This window comes from Somniosus microcephalus, chromosome 4 (genome assembly GCF_052327205.1).
Source record: "Somniosus microcephalus isolate GS21.2 chromosome 4, FLI_Smic_1.0, whole genome shotgun sequence".
NCBI classification, from domain to species: domain Eukaryota; kingdom Metazoa; phylum Chordata; class Chondrichthyes; order Squaliformes; family Somniosidae; genus Somniosus; species Somniosus microcephalus.
In genome coordinates, this window is record NC_140990.1 from 11273693 (window position 1) to 11286470 (window position 12778).

Genomic DNA, 12778 nt, shown 5'->3' on the forward strand with positions numbered 1-12778 from the left:
GGGCCTACTCCTGCTCCTATCTTCTATGTTTCTATGTATAGCCTGCTCTCTGGTTTGCTCCAGAACGTGCTGTTTAAAGAAACTATCCCGAAAACATTCTATGAACTCCTCATCCCAGGAATTTTTAAGAATGAGCGGTGATGTCATTGAAACATACAAAATTCTTACAATGCTCGACAGGGTAGATGCTGGGCGACTGTTGCCCCTGGCTGGGGGGTCTAGAACCAGGGGTCACAGTCTCTGAATAAGGGGTCGGCCATTTAGGACAGAGATGAGGAGAAATTTCTTCACTCAGAGGGTGGTGAATCTTTGGAATTCTCTGCCCCAGAGGGCTGTGGAGGCTCAGTCATTGAGTATAATCAAGGCTGAGATCGATAGATTTTGGGACTCATGGGGAATCGAGGGATATGGGGATCGGGCGGGAAAGTGGAGATGAGGTAGAAGATCAGCCATGATCTTATTGAATGGCGGAGCAGGCTCGAAGGGCCGAATGGCCTGCTCCTGCTCCTATTTCTTATGTTCTTAAGAAAGCTGTTTGCTATAGCCTGCTGCACCATGACAAATACACAGAGGATTTCAGTTACGTGGAGAGACTGGAGAAGCTGGGATTGTTCTCCTTGGAGCAGAGAAGGTGCAGCGGAGATTTAATAGAGGTGTTCAAAACATGAAGGGTTTTGATAGAGTAAATAGGAGCATGGGAACAGGAGGAGGCCATTCAGCCCCTCCGGCCTGTTCCGCCATTCAATGAGATCATGGCCGATCTGTGTCTTAACTCCATCCACCTGCCTTGGCTCCATATCCCTTTACTCCCTTGTCTAGCAAAAATCTATCGCTCTCAGATTTAAAATGATTAATTGAGCTGGCATCGACTGCTTCCTGTGGGAGAGGGTTCCACACTTCTACCACCCTTTGTGTGAAGAAGTGTTTCCCAACTTCTCTCCTGAATGGCCTGGCTCTGATTTTAAGGTGATGTCCCCTTGTCCTCGACTCCCCCACCGGCGGAAAAAGTTTCTATCTACTCGACCAATTCCTTTCAAAATCCTAAAATCCTCAATCACTCCTTAACCTTCTAGATTCCAGGGAACACAAGCCTAGTTTATGTAATCTCTCCTCATAATCCAACCCTTGGAGCCCAGGTAACATTCTGGTGAATCTGTGCTGCACCCCTTCCAAGGCCAGTATATCCTTTCTGAGGTGCGTTGCCCAGAACTGTACACAGTGCTCCAGGGAGTTCCTGGGAGTTACTGTGCATAGGTCCCTGAAGGTGGCGGGACATATTGAGAGAGTGGTTAACAAAGCATATGGGATCTTGGGCTTCATAAATAGAGGTATTGAGTACAAAAGTAGAGAAGTTATGCTGAACCTTTATAAAGCGCTGGTTAGGCCACAACTGGAGTATTGCGTCCAGTTCTGGTCACCACACTTTAGGAAGGATGTGAAGGCCCTTGAGAGGGTGCAGAGGAGATTTACCAGAATGGTTCTGGGGATGGGGGCTCTTAGCTACAAGGACAGGTTGGAGAAGCTGGATTTGTTTTCATTTGAGCAAAGGAGGTTGAGGGGTGATTTGATAGAGGTGTACAAGATTATGACGGGTTTGGATAGCCTAGACGGGGAAAGGCTGTGCCCACTAGTTGATGGTACAAGGACTAGGGTACACAGATTTAAGGTTTTGGGCAAGAGATACAGGGGGGATGTGAGGGAAAACTTTTTTACGCAGCGAGTGGTGAGGACCTGGAACTCGCTGCCGACGGAAGTGGTGGAAGCGGAGACACTCAATGTTTTCAAGGGGAGACTGGATAGGCACTTGAGGGAAATAAACTTGCAGGGCTACGGGGATAGCGCGGGGGAGTGGGACTGACTGGATTCCTCTACAGAGAGCTGGCTCAGACTCGATGGGCCGAATGGCCTCCTTCTGTGCCGTTATGACTCTGTCACTCTCTGGGGTCTAACCAGGGCTTTGTATAGCTGTAGCTTATAAGGAGAAACTGTTTCCAGTGGCAGGAGGGTCGGTAACCAGAGGACACAGATTTAAGGTCATTGACAAAAGAACCAGAGGCGAGGTGAGGAGAATTTTATTGACGCAGCGAGTTGTTGTGATCTGGAATGCGCTGCCTGAAAGGGCGGTGGAAGCAGAGTCAATAATAACGTTCACTGGGGAATTGGATAAATACTTGAAGGGGAAAATTTTCAGGGCTATGGGGACAGAGCAGGGGGAGTGGGACTAAATGGAGAGCTCTTTCAAAGAGCCGGCACAGGCACGATGGGCTGAATGGCCTCCTTCTGTGCTGTCTGATTCTAGGAGCCACTCCTAGAGTGGAGTGGTGCCCGCAGGGATCGCTTGGCAGGAAATTGGGAGGAGGTGGTTCACACGCAGACAGCACCTGATTTCGAGACGCTGTCCTTTTAAAATTGGTCCTCCACAGGCAAGGAAGGACTCGGTCCCTTTAATGAAAATCACATTGAAAAGAAGTGTCCCTGTCCCTTTAAGAGCCGTCCACACACCACTCCCACCTTTTTCGTAAAGTCTTTGAAATTAATAATAAAAGTTCATGCAGGAAAAATGTGAGTGCGTGTCTGACAGTATTTTAGTGAGTATCTGTGTCTGTCTGACTGTATGTGTGTGTGTGTGTCTGTGTAGAATAGCATCAGAGAATGATACAGCACAGAAGGAGGCCATTCGGCCCATCGTGCCTGTGCCGGCTCTTTGAAAGAGCGATCCAGTTACTCCCACTCCCCCTGCTCTTTCCCCAAAGCCCTGTAAATGTTTTCCCTTCAAGTATTTACCTCAATCTCTTTTGAATTATAATATCGAATCTGCTTCCACCGCCCTTTCAGGCAGCGCATTCCAGATCACAACAACTTGGTGTAAAAATCTGTTTCCTCGTGTCACCTCTGGTTCTTTTGCCAATCGCCTTAAATCTGGTTTCTGTCCCTTCAGCCATTGGAAACGGTTTCTCCTTATTTACTCTCTCAAAATCCATCCTGATTTTGAACAACTCTATCAAATCTCCTCTTAATCTTCTTTGCTTAAGGAGAACAACCCCAGCTTCTCCCGTCTCTCCACGTAACTCAAGTCCCCCATCCCTGGTCCCATTCTCGTAAATTTCTTCTGCACCCTCTCTAAGGCCTTGACATCCTTCCTAAAGTGTGGTGCCCAGCGGAAGCCTAGCCAGTGTTTTATAAAGGCTTAGCATAACCTGCTTGCTTTTGTACTCTATTCCTCTATTAATAAAGTCAAGGATCCTGTATGCTTTTTTAACAGCCTTCTCAACTTGTCCTGCCACCTTCTAAGATTTGTGTACATACACCCCGAGGCCTCTCTGTTCCTGCACCCTCTTTAAAACTGGACCATTTAGTTTATATTGCCTCTCCTCATTCTTCCTACCAAAATGAATCACTTCACACTTCTCTACATTAAATTTAATCTGTCATGTTTCTGCCCATTTCACCAGTCTGGCTACATCCTCCTGAAGTCTGTTACTCTCCTCATTGTTTGCTACATTTCCGAGTATCGTGTCATCTGTAAATTTTGAAATTATGCCCTGGATCCCCAAGTCCAGGTCATTAATATATATCAAAAAAAGCAGTGGTCCGAATCAATGTTCACGTTAAGTTGCGCGGCCACGCAGCGGTCTGGAGTTTCCGCGCAGTCGGCTCACCGCCGTATAAATGGAATAAACGTGCACGCGCGGAAATTTGAATGGGCCGTGCAGCACGTTAAAGGGGCCACGCACCTCAAAAAAAAAGAGGGAACATTGATCCTAATACCGACCCCTAGGGAACATCACTGTTTACCTCCCTCCAGTCTGAAAAGAAACCGTTCACCACTACTCTCTGCTTTCTGTCCGTTGGCAGAAAATTGGGAGGGGGCGAGAGCAAACAGCACCTGATTTCTCGCCAAGCACTCACGGGAGCAGGGGATTAGCCCTGCTTTAAATGTCAGTCTCTTAAATATACATTAATAAAAAGGGAGACGCTGTCCCTTTAAAGTCAGTCATCCACGGGGACGCGGTCCCTTTAACATAAGAATATAAGAAATAGGAGCAGGAGTAGGCCAATCGGCCCCTCGAGCCTGCTCCGCCATTCAATAAGATCATGGCTGATCTGATCCTAACCGCCAATCCACTATCACAGAACCATCTCCTGAATCTAACAGAATTAGACACATGAAATAGGAGCAGGATCAGGCTACATGGCCCCTAGGCCCGCTCCGCTACCCACAGGGCCATGACCGATCCGAACCTAGACTCATGTCCAAATTCCTGCCCGCTCCCCGTAACCCTTAATTCCCTTTACTTCTAGGAAACTGTCTATTTCTGTTTTAAATTTATGTAATGATGTAGCTTCTACAGCTTTTTGGGGCAGCATATTCCATGGACCTACCACCCTCTGAGTGAAGTAGTTCCTCCTCATCTCAGTTTTGAAAGAGCAGCCCCTTATTCTAAGACTATGCCCCCTAGTTCTAGTTTCACCCATCATCGGGAACATCCTCCCCGCATCCACCCGATCCAACCCCTTCACAATCTTATATGTTTCAATAAGATCGCCTCTCATCCTTCTGAACTCCAATGAGTAGAGTCCCAATCTACTCAACCTCTCCTCATATGTCCATCCCCTCATCCCCGGGATTAACTGAGTGAACCTTCTTTGTACTGACTCGAGAGCAAGAATGTCTTTTCTTAAGTATGGACACCAAAACTGTATGCAGTATTCCAGGTGCGGTCTCACCAATACCTTGTACAACTGAAGCAATACCTCCCTATTTTTATATTCTATCCCCCTAGCAATGAAAGCCAACATTCCATTGGCCTTCTTAATCACTTGCTGCACCTGCATACTAACCTTTTGAGTTTCGTGCACCAGGACCCCCAGATCCCTTTGTACTTCAGTACTTTCCAGTTTCTTGCCATTAAGATAATAATTTGCTCTACGATTTTTCCTGCCAAAGTGCATAACCTCACACTTTGAAGTATTGTATTCCATCTGCCAAATCTCTGCCCACTTACTTAGCCTGTCTATGTCCCCTTGCAGGTTTTTTATGTTCTCCTCACTCACTACTTTCCCTCCCATCTCAGTATCATCTGCAAACTTTGATATGTTACACTCGGTCCCCTCCTCCAAATCGTTAATATAGATTGTGAAGAGTTGGGGACCCAGCACTGACCCCTGTGGAACACCACTAGTTACTGATTGCCAGTCCGAGAATGAACCATTTATCCCAACTCTCTGCCTTCTGTTAGATAGCCAATCCTCTATCCATGCCAGAATATTACCCCCAATCCCGTGATTTTTTATCTTAAGCAATAATCTTTTGTGTGGCACCTTGTCAAATGCCTTTTGGAAGTCTAAATACACTACGTGCACTGGTTCCCCTTTATCCACCCTATATGTTACTTCCTCAAAGAACTCCAGCAAATTTGTCAAACATGACTTCCCCTTCATAAAACCATGCTGACTTTGTCCTATTAAATTATGATTATCCAAATGTCCTGTTACTGTCTCCTTAATAATGGACTCCAATATTTTACCTACCACAGATGTTAGGCTAACCGGTCTATAGTTTCCAGCCTTCTGTCTACTGCCCTTTTTAAATAAGGGCGTTACATTAGCAGTTTTCCAATCTGCCGGGACCTTTGCGGAGTCCAGGGAGTTTTGGAAAATTATTACCAATGCATCCACAATCCCTACCGCCACTTCCCTCAAGACCCTTGGATGTAAGCCATCAGGTCCAGGTGATTTATCCGCCTTGAGTCCCATTATTTTACCGAGTACCACGTCCTTAGTGATTTTGATCGTGTTTAGCTCCTCCCCCCCTTTAGCCCCCTGTTTGTCCAGTGTTGGGGTATTCTTAGTGTCTTCTACTGTAGAGACAGATACAAAATATTCATTCAGTGTTTTTGCCATCTCCATATTTCCCACCATTAATTTCCCGGTCTCATCCTCTAAGGGACCAACATTTACTTTAGCCACCCTTTTTCTTTTTATATAACTATAAAAACTCTTGCTATCTGTTTTTATATTTTTTGCTAATTTACTTTCATAATCTATCTTCCCTTTCTTAATCAATCTTTTTGTTATTTTTTGCTGTCTTTTAAAGTTTTCTCAATCCTCAATCCTCCCACTAGATTTGGCTACCTTATATGCCCTTGTTTTTAGTCGAATACTATCCTTAATTTCTTTACTTATCCACGGATGGCTGTCTTTTCTTTTACACCCTTTTCTTCTCAGTGGAATATATATTTTTTGGAAGTTATAAAATAACTCCTTAAATGTACACCACTGATCATGTACCGTCTTACCCTTTAATCTATTTTCCCAATCCACTCTACTCAATTCCGCTCTCATACCTTCATAGTCTCCTTTATTCAAGCTTAGCACGCTTGTTTGAGATCCAACCTTCTCACCCTCTAATTGAATATGGAATTCAACCATGTTATGGTCTCTCATTCCAAGGGGATCCTTTACTAGGACATTTTCTAGGTCCTTTACTAGGACCTTCGAGTCTGTTCCAACTGACAACGGCTTAAGTGGCCTGTTCTTATACACAAGCTTGGTTACCGCTCAGGAAATGGGATTGTTTGGACCCGTCTGTTGACCGCCTCCTGAACTCCTGCTAATTCAGGGAATTTAGTCCATCTGTGACCAGACTATAACCACAAGACCGTCGGGTTATCACACCTATACGGTCCGTGAGGTTATTATTAGATTCACACCCAGACGTTGTGCCTTCACTTGTCTGGCACTTCATCCCATAACACGGGTACAGGGGCTCAGTAATGTTTCATTCATCAGAAAAAGACAAAGTACAATATACTGGTCAGCTTAACAGAATCTCATCATATTTAAGGGGCCATCAATATAAAATAGTCTCTGACAGATCAAGTAGGGAATTCAGGAGAAATGTCTTTACCTAGAGAGTGGTGAGAATGGGGAACTCGCTACCACAGGGAGTAGTTGAGATGAACAGCATAGATGGATTTATGAGAAAGCCACACAAGGGAGAAAGGAATGGGAGGATGTGTTGATCGGGTTAATTGAAGTAGGGTGGGTGTGGAGCATAAACACTGGCATGGACCAGTTGGGCCGAATGGCCTGTTTCTGTGCTGTACATTCTATGTAACACCATGAACAGTCAAAGGGAATCATCAGCACAACAGTCTTAAAGATTAAACAGCAGTCCAAGAATTTCTAAAACATTCATCCATTCCATGTTCATGTCGCCCCAGCTACAGAAGTGTGAACTCGTTGGTGTTTCAGCAGGTTGGATGACTGAGTGAATCCCTTCCCACACATGGAGCAGGTGAACGGCCTCTCCCCAGTGTGAACTCGCTGGTGTGTCAGCAGGTGGGATGACTGAGTGAATCCCTTCCCACACACAGAGCAGGTGAACGGCCTCTCCCCAGTGTGAACTCGCTGGTGTGTCAGCAGGTGGGATGACTGAGTGAATCCCTTCCCACACACAGAGCAGGTGAAAGGCCTTTCATTAGTGTGAACTCGCTGGTGTGTCAGCAGGTTGGATGACCAAGTGAATTCCTTCCCACACACCGAGCAGGTGAACGGCCGCTCCCCGGTGTGAACTTGTTGGTGTTCCAGCAGTGTTGAGGACCGAGTGAATCCCTGCCCACACACGGAGCAGGTGAACAGCCGCTCCCCAGTGTGAACTCGCTGGTGTGCCGTCAAACGTCCAGAGCGTTTAAAGCTCTTCCCACAGTCAGAACATTTAAATAGTCTCTCATCAGTGTGAGCTCGCTGGTGTTCTTTCAGATCCCCAGAGCTTTTAAAGCTCTTCCCACAGTCAGAACACTTAAATGGTCTCTCATCAGTGTGAACTTGCTGGTGTCTCAGCAGATTGAATGACCGAGTGAATCCCATCCCACACACGCAGCAGGTGAATGGCCTCTTTCCTGCTCTCCCCAGCTGGTGTCCCTTCAGCTCCTGGGAGATTTTAAAGCTTTTCCCACAGTCGGAATGTTTCACCAGCCTCTCCCCAGTGTGAACTCGCTGGTGTGCCAGCAGATTCGAGGACCGAGTGAATTCCTTCCCACACACTGAGCAGGTGAACATAATCTCTCCTGCTCTCTCCAGCTGGTGTCTGTTCAGGTCCTGGGACCTTTTAAATCTCTTCCCACACTCAGAACATTTAAAAGGTCTCTCATTAGTGTGAACAAGCTGGTGTGCCAGCAGATTGGAGGAGAGACTGAATCAGGTCCTGATGAATCGAGCGACTGTCTGATCTTGAAGTGATGTTTGGTCTGAGCTTCCTGTCTGTAAATGCTCCACTTCTAAAACCCTATAAAAGAAGTGTAGAAAGGGGTAAGAGGGAGAATGTTACCTCATGTCCCCCTTTCCCAGCCCAGGGGCAGTGAAGCTGATTTTCAGGCCCCAGCTGCTGCACAGGTTACATACGAACTAGGAGCAGGAGTAGGCCATTCGACTCCTCGAGCCTGCTCCGCCATTCAATAAGATCATGGCTGATCTGATTACTCCACATTCCCACCTACCCCCGATAATGTTTCACCTCCTTGCTTATCAAGAATCTATCTACCTCTGCCTTAAAAATATTCAAAGACTGCTTCCACCGCTCTCTGTGGAAGAGAGTTCCAAAGTCTCACGACCCTCTGTGAGAAAAGATTTCTCCTCATCTCGGTCTTAAATGGGCGACCCCTTATTTTTAAACAGTGACCCCTAGTTCTAGATTCTCCCACAAGAGGAAACATCCTCTCCACATCCACCCTGTCCAAACCCCTCAGGATCTTATATGTTTCAATCAAGTCACCTCTTACTCTTCTAAACTCCAGCGGATACAAGCCTAGCCTGTCCAACCTTTCCTCATAAGACAACCCGCCCATTCCAGGTATTTGTCTAGTAAACCTTCTCTGAACTGCTTCCAACGCATTTACATCCTTTCTTAAATAAGGAGACCAATACTGTACACAGTACTCCAGATGTGGTCTCAATACTGCCCTGTAGAACTGAAGTATAACCTCCCTACTTCTGTATTCAGTTTCCCTCGCAATAAACAATAACATTCTATTAGCTTTCCTGATTACTTGTTGTACCTGAATACTAACCTTTTGGGATTCATGCATTAGGACACCCAGATCCCTCTGCATCTCGGAGCTCTGCGATCTCTCACCATTTAGATAATATGCTTCTTTTTTATACTTCCTGCCAAAATGGACAACTTCACATTTTCCCACATTATACTCCATTTGCCAGATCTTTGCCCACTCACTTAACTTATCTATATCCCTTTGTAGCCTCCTTATGCCCACTTCACAATTTACTTTCCTACCTATCTTTGTGTCATCAGTAAATTTAGCAACCATGCCTTCGGTCCCTTCATCCAAGTCATTTATATAAATTGTAAAAAGTTGAGGTCCCAGCACTGATCCCTGTGGCACACCACTCGTTACATCTTGCCAACCAGAAAATGACCCATTTATGCCTACTCTCTGTTTCCTGTTAGCTAGCCAATCTTCTAGCCATGCCAACATGTTACCCCGTACAACATGAGCTTTTATTTTCCGCAATAGTCTTTGATGTGGCATCTTATCAAATGCCTTCTGGAAATCTAAGTACAGTACATCCACCGGTTCCCCTTTATCCACAGCACATGTTACTTCCTCAAAGAACTCCAATAAATTGGTTAAACATGATTTCCCTTTCACAAAACCATGTTGACTCTGCCTGATTACCTTGAACTTTTCCAAGTGCCCTGCTATAATGTTTTTAATAATAGCTTCTAACATCTTCCCGATGACAGATGTTAAGCTAACGGGCCTGTAGTTTCCTGCTTTCTGTCTCCCTCCCTTTGAGTAAAGGAGTTACATTCGCTATTTTCCAATCTAATGGAACCATCCCCAAATCTAGGGAATTTTGGAAAATTAAAACCAACGCATCAACTATCTCACTAGCCACTTCTTTTAAGACCCTAGGATGAAGTCCATCAGGCCCCGGGGACTTGTCAGCCCACAGCTCCAACAATTTGCTCAGTACCACTTCCCTGGTGATTGTAATTTTCTTGAGTTCCTCCCTCCCTTCCATTTCCTGATTTACAGCTATTTCTGGGATGTTACTTGAATCCTCTATAGTGAAAACCGATGCAAAATACCTGTTCAATTCAACTGCCATCTCCTTATTTTCCATTATTAATTCCCCAGACTCACTTTCTATAGGACCAATGCTCACTTTGTTAACTCTTTTCTTTTTAAAATATCTATAGAAACTCTTACTATCAGTTTTTATATTTCTAGCTAGCTTTCTCTGGTACTCTCATTTTTCTCTCCTTATTAATCTTTTAGTCATTCTTTGCTGTTTTTTATATTCTGTCCAATCTTCTGACCTGCCAGCCATCTTTGCACAATTATTTGCTTTTTCTTTAAGTCTGATACTATCTTTAACTTTCTTAGTTAACCACGGATGGTGGTCCTCCCCTTGGAATTTTTCTTTCTCGTTGGAATGTATATATTCTGTGTATTCTGAAATATCCCCTTAAATGTCTGCCACTGCAACTCTATTGACCTATCCCTTAACCTAATTTGCCAGTTCCCTTTAGCTCGCTCTGCTTTCATGCCCTCATAATTGCCCTTATTTAAGTTTAAAATACTAGTCTTGGACCCACTCGTCTCTCCCTCAAACTGAATGTAAAATTCAATCATATTATGATCGCTGCTACCTAGGGGCACCTTCACTATGAAGTCATTAATTAATCCTATCTCATTGCACAATACCAGGTCTAGTATAGCCTGCTCTCTGGTTGGCTCCAGAACGTGCTGTTCTAAGAAACTATCCCGAAAACATTCTATGAACTCCTCATCTAGGCTACCTTTGCCCATCTGATTTTTCCAGTCTATATGTAGATTAAAATCCCCCATGATTATAGCCGTACCTTTCGGACAAGCTCTCGTTATTTCTTCCTTTATACTCCATCCTACCGTGTGGTTACTGTCAGGGGGCCTGTACATCACTCCCACAAGTGACTTCTTGCCTTTATCATTTCTCATCTTAACACGCAGGTGCAGCAAGCAATTAGGAAAGCAAATGGTATGTTAGTCTTTATTACAAAAGGATTGGAGCATAAGAGTAAAGTCTTACCGCAATTATATAGGGCCTTGGTGAGACCACTCCTGGAGTATTGTGTACAGTTTTGGTCTCCTTACCTAAGGAAGGATATACTTGCCTTAGAGGGAGTGCAACGAAGGTTCACCAGACTGATTCCTGGGATGGGGGGATTGTCCAATGAGGAGAGATTGAGTCGACTGGGCCTATATTCCCATGAATTTTGAAGAATGAGAGGTGATCTCATTGAAACATACAAAATTCTTACAGGGCTTGACAGGGTAGATGCTGGGAGACTGTTTCCCCTGGCTGGGGAGTCTAGAACCAGGGGTCACAGTCTCAGAATAAGGGGTCGGCCATTTAGGACTGAGATGAGGAGAAATGTCTTCACTCAGAGGGTTGTGAATCTTTGGAATTCTCTGCCCCAGAGGGCTGTGGAGGCTCAGTCATTGAGTATAATCAAGGCTGAGACAGATAGATTTTTGGACTCATGGGGAATCAAGGGATATGGGGATCGGGCGGGAAGGTGGAGATGAGGTAGAAGATCAGCCATGATCTTATTGAATGGCGGAGCAGGCTCGAAGGGCCGAATGGCCTGCTCCTGCTCCTATTTCTTATGTTCTTAAGAAAGCTGTTTGCTATAACCTGCTGCCCCACGACAAATACACAGAGGATTTCAGTTACGTGGAGAGACTGGAGAAGCTGGGATTGTTCTCCTTGGAGCAGAGAAGGTGCAGCGGAGATTTAATAGAGGTGTTCAAAACAGGAAGGGGGAGAAATTTGGTTGTTAGCGCCACCAATTAACGCCTAAAGTGGCCGAGAAGTGGGGTGCTAGTCAATTTCCGGGCGGGCGCAGGGAGCCTAGTGCCTCGCCCCATATTGAGCATGCATTTAGCGCCGGCGCAAAATCTTAGCGCCCGCTCACGGGCGCAGGCAGATTATGACGTCATTTGAGTGTGCAACGCCTTTTGGGCGCCCCGGACTGGAAATTCAGCGGTGTCCCCCTCCGTAGCGCCTGGCGCTAATAGTGACAGCTTACCTGCAACCTTACCCAGTCGCTCTCGGCCTGGGGGGGCGTTATTTAAAGGGGACTGGTGTGGTTTAAAAGCGGCAGCCATTTCTGGAGCACAACTTCTTCGAGACTTACAAAGAGTTGCTGAGCTGCACACAGAGAGCCATTTGACTACTGAGCCCGCGCAGGCAGAGGAACTTCAGCCTTCTGACCATCGCCTTGCTGTTGGTGAGCATTTACAACGGGAAAACTTCCTGTGCGCACTTATTATGGGGGCTGCATTGGAGGGGAATGTCCTGCTGCTGAATCATCTGGAAAGGGCACTGAGATGCTGGGAGAGGGGGGCGGGCATGGCCAGACGGAGGAGGGCCAACAGACGTCGCCACAGCAGACCTTACGCTGGCATAGTTTTCCGACAGCAGTTTTCCTACATGAACATGTCGGACGAGCAGTGTGTCAGAAGGCTGCGATTTAGAAAGGAGGTGGTGACTGAGCTGTGCCAGCTGCTTCAGCCAGATCTGCAGCCTCAGATAAGGTGCAGGCCTTCTGTCGGTGGCTGAGAAGATGCCTGCTGCCCTGAACTTCTACGCGAGCAGCTCTTCTCAGGCTGCGCGTCAGAGGCTGATCAGAAGTCACTTCTAGGCCCCTCTCACGGAATGCTTGCTGCCATTCCAAGAACAGGAATGGAACCGGTCTGATACCCCC

General features: G+C 45.9%; 1 protein-coding gene and 1 pseudogene across 2 annotated transcripts in view; both read right to left on the reverse strand.

Moving 5' to 3' along the window:
* Positions 1-10932, reverse strand: part of LOC147118293 (ferritin heavy chain, oocyte isoform-like) — a 103112-nt pseudogene extending 92180 nt beyond the window's left edge.
* The window catches only part of LOC147118291 (uncharacterized), a 277499-nt gene that overhangs the window by 163400 nt on the left and 101321 nt on the right, over positions 1-12778 (reverse strand). The gene's annotated exons all lie outside the window — the stretch shown is intronic.